Here is a 10,410-nt window from a genome sequence, read left to right on the forward strand (position 1 = left end):
ACTTATCATATGTTGCTACAACATTCACTTCAGGAAATGGAGCTGACCCAGTGGGACGGGCTTCATGATTTTTCATTAATAGAGTATTATTCTGCTCAGCCACAAGTAGGCATGTGATTAACTCAGAATATTTCTTAAAACCTTTTTCACGGTATTGTTGTTGTAGCACCACATTTGAAGCGTGAAAAGTAGAAAATGTTTTTTCCAATAAGTCCTCATCTGTGATAGTGTCTCCACATAATTTTAATAGAGAACTTACTTTAAAGATAGCAGAATTATACTCACTTACGGTTTTAAAGTCTTGCAACCTTAAATGTATCCACTCATACCGAGCTTTCGGTAATACCGTAAGTTTTAGGTGGTCATATCGATCCTTCAAATTAATCCATAATTCAAGTGGATCTTTTACGGTTAAATATTCAGTTTTTAACCCTTCATGTAGATGATGACGAAGGAAAATCATGGCCTTCGCTTTATCCTGATTTGATGCTTCATTTCCTTGTATAATAGTATTTCCAAGACCTTTAGCGTCAAGGTGAATTTCAGCATCAAGAACCCATGATAAATAGTTCCTCCCGGTGATGTCAAGTGCCACAAATTCAAGTTTTGATAAATTTGACATAGTGAAAACTATCATAAAAGATGAATAAGTTAGAGAAATAATTATAATAATAAACAATTAATGAAAACAAAACGATTAAGGTAAAAGAAATGAAAATAGAGCTATATCATGTTAACAATCTACTATTTCATTTTATTCTTGCCATAAAGTAGAAATTACATACTTGTTTCATTTCACTTTATATTATTGATATATATGTGTTAATAGAACTGAACGTGACTAACATTATTTATATGTTCCAATAAATATAAAGTAATTAAACTATAAAATTATTGCTTGTCAATTTATTTCTCACAGTTCTTCAAAATGCCTTAAAGATATGTTTTGATCTAGGGAGTCCATGAATATTATAAGTATGACATTAGTGCATAGCTAGTTTGATGACTTTGAGGTCCTCTAAGAGTTGAGCACGGAAGGAAATAGTTATTTTATCACTGCAATGTATTTAAACTATTTAAGATGCCCAAGCGCACAAGTAATCTGCAAACAATGAGCATATGATATATACTGTCATAAATAAAATGATTATAATGATACATACCTTAATAAAATATGGCTCAACTTAGCGGGAGTTAAGAATAAAATTAGAGTTTCGTGCTGATAACGTGTTATAAAATAAAAGTAATGCAGTAAAATGTAAACAAGAAGAGATAGAGAGAATGGAGAAGTGTTTTCTTCTTTCACTTTTGGTGTATTTTCCTATCTATTACAAGGCCTTTATATAGACATGAAAAATGAAGAAAATATGTCATGGAATATGTCATTGAACATAGAAAATATGTCATTGAATATGTCATTAACCATTTGAGAGAAAGATCATGGAGGAAGAGTAGACATCCACCATATTTTGATTTTTATCATAACAAAAAGTAGGTTAAATTTTGATTTTTTTTCTCTCCCCAACATTCAAAGTAGTCGATCTTCTTCTCTCCCAACTCTCTCAACTAGGGCGCACAATTTCCCCAAATTTTAATTGATCACCTGCTCCATTGTAAGGCGGTTTGATTTTTTAAAAACTAGACTCAAAGGACTACAACTTTCATCTGTTAGATCATTCTCAAATTCCTTATAGTTTGCAAGATATAAGCTCCCGAAGTACAACAGAAATTTTCTTCTACGTGATCACAATCCTTCCTTCCGCAATCGCTATTCACAAACCCCAAATGCACTTTGCTCTTCGCGAACGTGGCCCAGACCTCCGTTATCGCAATTCATAACGTTGTATCAGTTATCAGCACCTCAAAAAGGCCTAGAAGTGGTCTGAAACTACCCTAAAACTCACCCGAGGTACAAGGGGTCCAATCTAATCAATCTAACAAGTTCATACACCCTAGGCAAAATACATAGGTTACCCTCTGAACTATGGACCAAATCCGTCTTACACACTTTGTGAGTACGAAAACCATCTTACAAATTCAACCTTTTCAAAGTGTATCTGATACACACCTGTTTTGCTACGTGGCTTTTGCGTGCTTAACATAAAAAGATAAGCGCGTAAAATTGTAAATATTTTGTCTAAATCCATATTTTTATGCCACGTGCCATATTAATAATATTTTCCTTATTTTTTTATTTTTATCAAATGAAAAAAGTTGTCAAACTTCTCTTTTGTCTCAGGTCCTTCCCAAACTACCAGGACACCCCCCTCCCTCCCCCTCTCCGGTCTTCCCTTCCCATCGTCTCTTTTACAGTATAATCAACCAAAACTCTGATAAATTTTTTAAAGAAGGTGCTGCAAATTTTCTTTAAGATTGCTCCTCTAAACTTCTCTCTTGCATCTTTTTTATCATTAAAATCCACTAAAACATCCAATCTTTACCTTTAAAAAAATGTATTTCATGAGAATGACTAAAATTCTAAAATTTCCAACTCAGTTTCCTTCATATAAGGGAAGATTTGAGATTTTTATTCATAATGGAGTTGTTTAATTAATGAAAAGAAAAAAATTGATTTTTATTTTGCTCTATTTGGTTGTGTATGAGATCTGAATATGGAGGAGGGAAATGGAGAACATAGGAGTTGCAATTTTAGTTTCTATCTCTTTCATTTTCGATCTTGGTTTTGTTATGAATAAATCATTGTAAAATTAAATTTGTGTGAAGATTAAGAAGTGGTGGTTATGGCTTTTTTCCGGTGGGTTTGCAACGGCGGAGGACAAACGAAGATGCAGGTGTTGGAGGATTTTTTAAATCGGGGATATAAGAATAATTTTAAATATTTTCTCTTAAAAATAATAATAATAATAATAATAATAATAATAATAATAATAATAATAATAATAATAATAATAATAATAATGACACATGTCATGATCTTATTGGTGCGTGACATTACACATATTTTTATAAACTGGTCAAAGAAAAAGAGGTGGGTATTAGAGACACTCTGAAAAGGTTGAGTGTGTAAAATGATTTTCGTGCTCAGAAAGTGTGTAAGAGAGATTTGGTACATAATTCAAGGGGCAACTTATGTATTTTGCCTATACCCTATGCAAGCTTGTCCAAAGGCCCGAAACACGAATTCCAACACCAAAACCAGGATTTGAAGATCAAATCAATTTCTTAAACTCTCTTAACTTCATCTTTGCCGAATGCGTCCGAATCATGCTTAGACATTTTGGACCACAACCAAACTTCGCAAACAAGTTACATTAACAACATGAACCTAACCTCAGTCCCTGGAACAATCATCCGAGTCCAGTAACATCAAAGTCAACTATTTATCAAACTTAAGAACTCTCAAATTATCAACTTCCAACAAATCAAGTCAAAATCTTCTAGGAACCTCCAAATCGAAATCCAAACATACGCCCAGATTCAAATCACCAACCTATTGGAACCATCAAATTATCAATCATAGGTCGTTTACGCAAAAATTAAACTTTAATTAACCCTTCCAACTTAAACCTTTAAATTGAAAATCGCTCTTCCAAATCAATTCTAAGCCTCTCGAACATCAAAATCAATTATACACGCATGTTATAATACAAAATATGAAGTTATGCAAGGTCTCAAATGACAGAACAGAATGCTAAAACTCAAAACGACCAATTGGATCATTATAAAGGAAAAGAAAAAAGTTTATTTTCTGATAAATGATTGTAAGTTGTAATACATTTTAGTTGCAACACGACTAAGAAGTTCGCTATCTCCTTTTCTAATGACTTGAATTAGTAATTATCTTTGGCATGTAACGGATACCGACAAAAAAAAGCTTTAGAAGAGCATATATTCCTCTTAAAGTCACTCATTAATAAATTATGAGCAAATGAGACATACTACGTAAAGGATAAGATAAAAAAGATATATTCTAAAAATGAATAAAGAATCAATAACTACATGCTATGGCATAATATTCGATTGGACCTACGATTCTCATCATTTGAAAGGGGTGACTCGAGCTGAGGTATAACTTTGTATTCATCTTTTATATATATATATATAGTAAATTTATCCCGGTAATAAAAGACCTCATTCAATTTAAATTTTAATACTCCCATCATTTTCTCCTTATTTAAACATTAAAAGAAGCCAAAATGCAAAAATGACTGGAAAGAAAATAATCACAAAATAGGATCCATCTGTCCTAATTAAGTCTCCGAAATCAAACAAGTTTTTATTTTTCCTTTATTTTCTCTAAATTTTACCTTTTGTTTTTATGTGTTCGTTCTTTCTAGTTCTCACACTTCTCTACCCATTTATTTTCAAAAAAAAAAAAGTTTTTTAATCCTTTGGAGAATTTCTCCTATAAATCCAACATACACATCTTCATCACGAAAGCTATTTTGGAAGAGATAATCTATAAGAGCCTAGACTGAAATTCCGAGCTTCAGTCGTTTTGAGAAATAAAGGCATTTTTACTCTATGATTCGAGTTGCTAAGTTTTTCTCGTTAATTTTCCGTTCCTACTTCTTCCTCCTCTTTGCTATCTTTGTCAGTATTTACTTCCTTGCTTTCTTCTATTCACCGACCTAAATAGCTTATCATATCAAAATAATTAAAGAACAAATAAAATAATTAAAAGAGTCGAGGAAAAAAAGCATTAAGAAATAGACTAATGTTCAAAGTCTCAGAATATATACTTATGCACCCTAATTCATTTAGTAGAAATGCCATGCCATGGAAAAGGCATGCAAAGAGAAGGAAGAACTTTAAACAGTAAAAGGGAAAGTGATGTTTAACTATAATTTCATATTTTAGTGCATTACTTACCTTGTATTTTGTTGTTTTAATGCTAAACTATATTATATTTGTGTTTAATTGAATTTATTTTATGTGTAGGAATATTGGAGATGAAATTGTGAGCAAAGCAAATATTTTGGAAGTATATTATATGTATTTAAATGAATGCATGCATTTGTCAGACACAAAGAGTAAAGAATGAATGATTGGAACTCAAAATCAACGAGCGTCAAGGGAAAGTTGGGGAAAGCAAATAAAAAATGAGAATTGAAGCAAAAGTTAGGCAGCGAAGCAGAAGCAGGCGAGGCGAGGGATTCTTCGATGCCAGTGCTGTAGCGAGGTTCACCGCGCAGTAGAGCTCGCACCACGCAATCTGTAGCAAGTTGGAGCGTGTTCCGGGTTTTAAAGCCTATTTTGTCTCCTATTTGATTTTGGACTTAGTTATTTCATCTAGACTTTTCCCTACACATATATATAGTCATTAAACACCATTTTTAGAGGAGTTTTTGCGACCGGGGGCAGGAACATCACGTGGAACAATTTTTGGAGGAGAGAACCATCGAGTTCCTCATCCCTTCATCTTTTCTTTGTAATTTGTTTATGCAAAATACTTAGAAAATTGTTACTACGAATATAAGTATCTAAACTTCTAATCTAGGGTTTGATGGAACCTATTGGAGGATGATATTCTACTACATTTAATATAGATTCATCTTTGCTTTTTCTTTACTTATTCAACTACGTTTTCATTGTGGTTGATTGAAGAGCTCTCAATCAACTGTGCCTATTTAGTGTGTATTGCTTGGAAAAGAGAACATATCTAGGTAGTTATTGAACAATATCACTCCTAACGTATGTGGGGAATCAATACGAAGGGTTTAAAGGTGGGATTAGGAATAACGAAACTTTGGTGCGATCCTAGTGAGCGGTGAATTAGAGCTAGCTAATATAGTTCAGAAGAATACGTCTAGTAAATTGTGGTAGTTACTCGAAAGAAAATTACGGCACTCAAAGTACTCACGATCGGTAGAGAATACTTAGGCGAATTTATTGAAAACATAACGGGGAGGATTCTGACAATAGGAAAAATCACAACCCTAGACTTTTCCAAATCTTGTCCACAACCTTTCCTCTGTTAGCTATAAATTACTGCATTTTAATTAATTTGTTCTTAGTTAGTAAATATTCAAATCGTTATTTAATAGTTCTGAAGGTTGATGATTTGAATTCATGCGAGTCTAGTGGTTGTAATTAGTAGGTTAATTCTCTGTGGGATTCGACTCCGGATGTGTAAACCGGATTATATTTGCAAAGACCGCTAGACCTCTTAGGAGGCATAGTTGGGTGTGATCAAATTTTAGCTCTGTTGCCGGGGAATTTTTGGTGTTATTAATTACAACTAGAAAATGTGCTAGGATTCTTAGTTTAATCAATTTTCTTCATTTTAAATTAATTATATTGAAAGTTTAACGTATGTAGTCTTGGTGTTACCGGTGCATGCCTAGAAACTCCTCAAAAACTGGTGAATTGTTTGAAGCATTATCGGATCCTGAGAAAGTTTTCAAGGCATTAAATCGTGCAAACAAGAAGGACAAATGACAATGGAACTCAATAGAATGAATCAAACTAGATATGGGTGATTTCATTGACGACCAAAACAACCGAAACAATGTGAATGACCCGGACAATCATGGTGGCACCTCTTGTATCAGAAGCAACCTTGTATGATTGGGCACAACCCACCGCTGAAAATCTGGCAATCACAATTGCAGTCCCTCAGATACAAGCGAAGTCATTTCAAATCACAAAAAACATGCTACATTTATTGCAGAACAAGGGACTATTCTCGGGGTCTTACATTGAAGATCCTCAGCAGCATCTGAAAAATTTTCTGTGGATATGTGTCACGCAAAGGCAACCAAATGTGACACCATAAGCAATAAGGTTGTTGTTGTTTCCATTATCAGTGACTGGAGAGGCTCGGACTTGGCTCAATTCGCTCCCCATAAACTCCATTACTATTTGGGAGGAATTTGTTAAGCAATTATTGAATAAATTCTACCCACCCAATAAGACCGCCAAACAAGTTGATGAGATATTGAACTTCAGGCAGAAATCAACTTAAACATTGCAAGAAATATGGGATAGGTTCAAAGGTATGCTGATTAAGTGTCCACATCATGGCATTTTAGATCAGATGTTGGGCAAAGGTTCTATATAGGATTAGCAGACAACTTGAAGGCCAATGTTGATGCTTCAGCAGGTGGAGCATTTTTGAGCAAATCATTTAGGGAATGCAAGGTCTTACTTGATAAAATGGCTCAAAACTCAGCATGGATAACAAGAGACTCTACAATCACTCATGTAGTTCAATCAGTGGCTTTGGACCCAAACAACTCCATAGCCGAGAATATGGCCACTCTAATGACGCAAATGAGTATCCTCATCAAGAAGATTGACGAATCAGGTGAGAAGCAAGTACACATTGTTGACACAACTAATGGAGGCTTATGTACACCATGTATTAACCAAACATATGTATGCTCGTGGAGTGGTGAAAGTGACAACCAGAACTATCAAGAAAATATAAACTATATGGGCAACTATAGAGGACAGAGATAAGGTGGTCAGAAGTGGGGGCAGCAGAATCAGTAATATAGACCAGCACAGCAGCAGTACAATAATAGCAACAATCCTAGATCTATGCGACCGTAGGGTCAAGTTGTGCCTTACCAAAGGCAACGGGGATACAATCAGCAAAATCAGCAGCTAGCTTATCAATAGCCTCAACAACAACAGATAGTGAGACAAGATGATGGGTTGTCTGAAATTAAAGGAATGTTGCAACAACTGATTGGGTCCAATAGAAAAATGCAAGAGAAAGTGGAAGCACATGACTCAGCGATAAAAGGCAATGAAATTCAATTAGAGCAGTTATCCATGGATCTACATAATCGTCCCTAAGGGGCGTTACCTGCAGACACACATGTCAATCAAAAAGAGCAGGGCCCAAATCAGCTTATGGTGGTGAGTCTAAGAAATGGTAGAGATCTTGATATAGAGCAAGAAATTGCTCGCGAAAGCCGACCAACTGAGATACTTGTGCCAGTACCAATTGAGGTAGATTATCCAACAGGGTTAATAGAGGTGACGGTACAATATGCACCAACGGAAACAAGCAAAGAAAAAGAGGTTGCGAAGGATACTGAGTTAGTGCAAGAGAAGGCATTAGAAATAGTGCCCGAGTAGGATCAAACTCAAATCAAGCGACCTCCAGCACCCTTCCCACAGCGATTGGCCAAATATCAGAAGGATGAGCAGTATAAGAAATTCATAGAGATGTTGAAGCAAATCCAGGTGTATATTCCATTGATTGATGCCTTGAGGGAGATGTCTGGTTAAGCAAAATTGATGAAGGACTTGATGTCTCGCAAGTTTGACTTTCAAGACTTGGCCACTGTTACACTAACTCAGACATGTAGTGCTGTCGTGACGAGACCTAAAGTTGAGAAGTTGTCCGACCCATGGAGTTTCATAATCCCATGCACAATAGGCAGCTAGCCAATCGAACGATGAAGAGGCCATCAGGTATACTTGATGATGTACTGGTGCAGGTTGGAAGGTTTGTATTTCCAGCAGATTTTATCATTCTGGACTACCGGGTTGATGAGGAGATTCCCATAATTTTGGGAAGGCCATTCTTGGCCACTAGGAGAGCTCTAATTGATTGTGAAACTGGGAAGCTAAAGATGAACCTGAATGATGAAGAGATAACATTTAATGTGTAAAAGTCTATGCGACGACCCGGTGAGTTTGCAAATTGCTCTTTGATAGAAGCTGTGGATGTGATCATTGAGGAAGATGATGAGGCACTTAATGCAAAGGATCCTCTTGCGGCCTACTTTATGAACTTAGAAGAGGTAAATGGTAAGGACTTGCGGAGTGGGTGTTGGCTCTTGAAGGCTCCATCGATTGAAGAGCCACCACAGTTGGAATTGAAACCACTACCATATCACCTCAGGTATGCTTTCTTGGGACCTAACTCGACTTTGCCTATTATTATCTCATCTGCTTTGTTAGATGTGCAGGCAGAACAACTTTTGCAGGTGTTAATAGAGTGCAAAACTGCAATTAGCTGGACCATTGTAGATATTAAGGGGATCAGTCCGGCCTTTTGTATGCATAAGATTTTACTGGAAGATGGGCACAAACCTTCCAGAAGACATCAAATAAGGTTTCACCCCAACATGAAAGAAGTCATGAAAAGGAGGTGATCAAGTGGTTAGATGCGGGAATCATTTTCCCCATCTCCGACAGCAACTACGTTAACCCAATTTAGTGTGTGCCAAAGAAAGGTGGAATGACATTGGTGCAAATTGATAACAATGAGCTAATCTCAACAAGAACAGTCACGGGTTGGCAAATTTGTATAGACTATAGAAAATTGAACAAGGCCACCCGAAAAGACCATTTTCCGCTGCCATTAATTGATCAGATGCTAGACAGATTAACGGGGAGGTCCCATTTTTGCTTCCTAGATGGATACTCGGGGTATAACCAGATCTCTATTGCCCTAGATGATAGAGAGAAAACGTTGTTCACCTGCCCGTATAGCATCTACGACTTTCAAAAAATGTCATTTGGCCTATGCAACGCACCCACCATATTCCAAAGGCGCATGATGGACATTTTTATAGATATGGTAGAGGAAATAATGGAGGTTTTTATAGATGAATTCTCAGTGGTGGTAAAATAATTCGATGATTGCCTTATGAACTTGAAAAGAGTATTGAAGAGGTGTATGGAGACTAATCTGATACTAAACTGGGAAAAATGTCATTTCATGGTACAAAAAGGTATAGTGTTGGGGCATCGAGTGTCAAGTAAGGGCATTGAAGTGGACCGTGCTAAAGGTGATATAATTGAGAAGTTACCACTACCCACGTCTGTCAAGTCCATAAGAAGTTTCCTTGGTCATGCCGGCTTCTATAGGCGGTTTATAAAAGATTTCTCTAAAATTACTAGCCCTTTGTGTAAATTGCTTGAATAAGCTCACCCCTTTGTGTTTTCTGATGACTGTAGGGTAGCGTTTGAGGAGTTGAAGAATAAACTGGTGACTGCACCAATCATAGTGGCACCCGATTGGGGATAACCTTTTGAGTTGATGTGTGATACAAGCGACTATGCTGTGGGAGCAGCCATTGGGCAGAGAAAAGATAAAGTCATGAATCCAATCTACTATGCAAGTAGAACCTTGAGTGGTGCCCAACTGAATTATATAGTGAGAAAGAGATGCTAGTTGTGGTATTCGCGTTTGACAAATTCAGGTCATACCTGATAGGCTCAAAGGTAATTGTTTATACTGACTGTCACACGAGAGAGTTTTTCCAATTAAAGGACAATCGAAACAAGATTTAGTTATTTATTTCAGAGTCGCCACTTGGGAGATTTATGGTGTCCCAAGTCACCGGTTGAATCCCGAATCGAGGAAAAGAATGACTCTGTTTAACAGTCTGCGCACCAGAAATCCGGATAAGGAATTCTGTTAACCCGGGAGAAGGTGTTAGGCATTCCCGAGTTCCGTGGTTCTAGCACGGTCGCTCAACT

At 36.3% G+C, this 10,410-nt stretch overlaps 1 non-coding gene across 1 annotated transcript; it reads right to left on the reverse strand.

Moving 5' to 3' along the window:
- Positions 1-6,883: 6,883 nt before the first annotated feature.
- On the reverse strand, positions 6,884-6,990 carry LOC138890974 (small nucleolar RNA R71). The gene has a single exon (XR_011407336.1). It is a non-coding gene; the product is annotated as a small nucleolar RNA R71 (small nucleolar RNA).
- Between the last annotated feature and the right edge of the window lie 3,420 nt (positions 6,991-10,410).

Source organism: Nicotiana sylvestris, chromosome 4 (assembly GCF_000393655.2).
Source record: "Nicotiana sylvestris chromosome 4, ASM39365v2, whole genome shotgun sequence".
In the NCBI taxonomy this organism is placed as follows: Eukaryota; Viridiplantae; Streptophyta; class Magnoliopsida; order Solanales; family Solanaceae; genus Nicotiana; species Nicotiana sylvestris.